The 2,432-nt window shown below is 32.8% G+C and overlaps 1 pseudogene; it reads left to right on the forward strand.

Annotated features, from left to right (window-relative positions):
• The first annotated feature begins 1,781 nt into the window (after positions 1-1,781).
• LOC132032263 (U6atac minor spliceosomal RNA) lies at positions 1,782-1,899 on the forward strand (annotated as a pseudogene).
• Positions 1,900-2,432: the final 533 nt, after the last annotated feature.

Below are 2,432 nucleotides of genomic sequence, written 5' to 3' on the forward strand. Positions count from 1 at the left end.
GCTTTTATATCCATTATTAATATTAATTAGATATGATACAATATTCTAGCAAATGCACCTGATGGTATAAAACATATCTATAAGTTTTAAAGTGATTATAACTAATCTTTATGATAAACATTACTTACTAATTTGATAAACAAAGCACGATAACTAACCTGCTAGTACAAGACTACATGTTAAACCACGCCAATAGTACAAAAGGATCTTTCTGTTGGATATATTAGTAGTAATTACTTAGTAAGTAATCTAATGTTGTTTCATGGAAGATAATGAAGACAACAACAGGACGGTGCTAAACATAAAGTCGTCATTAAAACCGACTTCCAGTACATGAGACCAACTAATCCAACTTTGAACCAATTAAATAAGCAGTTGGTATGCCAATGTTTGTCTCATTAGATAATAAAATATGCTTTGTTTGAAAAAAATTGTGCTTTCTTTTTGTAGAAAAACATCAGTGGGATTACTCGCAAGACTTTATTATTATTGGATATGTGATGATAGTGGAGGAGCCGTGAATTTTATAACATTGAGATTCAAAAAAAATAAAAAATGCTAGTGCCTCGAAATTGAATCTACAACCTAAACAACTTCTAATCATATTTATTAGGAATGATGTACGTATAATAATTCAAAATAACTTATCGATAAAGAGAATTCAATTAAACTCCTTTAAATCATGTACCATATAATGACTCAAGCTCAAACATGCAAAATTCTTCAAAGGAGAAGTGACTATCAAGACTGAAATCCAACATGAAGAATCGGATAGTAAGTTATTGATTAGGCCTATAAAATTGGAGCCAAATCTGATAGGGTGAACGAAAGAATTCAAACTATGAAATAACAACAATTACTTCAGCAATGAAATTAGTCCTAGCAATTGACTGCGATACAGAAGAAAATATTACTACATTTTAGTTTCATATTCATAAGAGTTTATTAATTCTTTCTTATTTAAGAAATCCGAATTGGTCGGAGACAACAACACAGCAAGATGAATTAAAGTAGTTTTTTTTTTTTTTTTTTCCCATCCGGTATCTGATACTTGCATTGGAGCCCGATTAATCCGGATTCTCGCTGCGTAGGGCTCATTCGGCGAAAGCGCTCTCTACCAAGAATTTTTTCATACCCAAGACTCGAACCAGATACCTCTGGTTTAGGAAGGAGCGGCCCCATCTGCTGCACCACATTCCTTGATAATGAATTAAAGTAGTTGCGTAAGTTTCGAGAGTCTAAATCTCTTTGGTGTTGGAAAAAGGATAAGTTAGTTAAAAGGCGGGGCGTTGTGTGTTAATCTTTTCTCATCTCATTTTGGTGATTTCATGGTCAACTCCTTTAAATTTGAGAAAATAACTTAGATAAACAGCTATAGTTTCTAGGCGACTAACTAATCGTAGCTACTGTTTTTTTAATTACAATTTGTAGCTATATTTTACTTGTTTTGCGTGTATTCGGGTGTATTCAAATATACAGTTCCACTGTATTCAACTTTTGAGCGAGCTAAATAGGCTTAAAACGTGGATTTGAATCTGTTTTAAAAAAGGCAAAAATATACCTACATTGCAAAAATATAGTCAGCCGAATACATATGTATATAGATCAGTCAAACAACACATAGAGTCAAATGCATCTACATTGTCAAAATACAGTACCAAATACATATGTATATAGATCAATCAAACAACACATAAAGTCAAATACATCTACATTGCCAAAATATAGTTAGTCAAATACATATGTTTGTAGATCAGTCAAACAACACATATAGTCAAATATTGTTCGTAGAAAGGAAAGATGGTTGGCATCTTTCCCGACAGGTACGAGAACAGCCTTCGGGATTTACTAGACATCCAGTTAAGGCTACCCACTTCGGTGGATCTTACCCAATTTTGTCTCGTAACTATGTTAAAAAGAAAAGAAAAAAAAACATACAGGCAAATATGTCTAGTTTGCCCAAAAATGCAGTCACCCAAATACATTTACTTTATAGCTATGAACTGTAAATACAAACACCTTATCGCTACTGTTTGTTATAAAATTAAAGTGTAATTATATTATACTTAAATACCTTTTGTGTTTAGTTACATCATTTAAAAATTCCAAAATAGAAACCAAGGCCCAAAAGGAACAGGGTACCCTTAAGCCTATGATAAGATAAAGCCCAAATAATGGCCCAAATCATAGCTACAGCTCTTGTCTTCAGCCCAAAAGAATCGAATTCATGGCAATATTAGTAGGTTAGGGCAATTCGCAGAATTGGCCTTCTTTTGGGGTGGTTTTTAAATTTTGGCCTCATATTTGTAGTCTTTAAATTTTGTCCTTTATATTTGTGGTATTTAAGTTTCTTGATATATTGGAAATGTGAGTTCGAACTCCCGCTCGAAGCATAAAATAAAAAAATAATTTGACAAGGCAAGGGGCTGGGG

Source organism: Lycium ferocissimum, chromosome 9 (genome assembly GCF_029784015.1).
Source record: "Lycium ferocissimum isolate CSIRO_LF1 chromosome 9, AGI_CSIRO_Lferr_CH_V1, whole genome shotgun sequence".
NCBI classification, from domain to species: Eukaryota; Viridiplantae; Streptophyta; class Magnoliopsida; order Solanales; family Solanaceae; genus Lycium; species Lycium ferocissimum.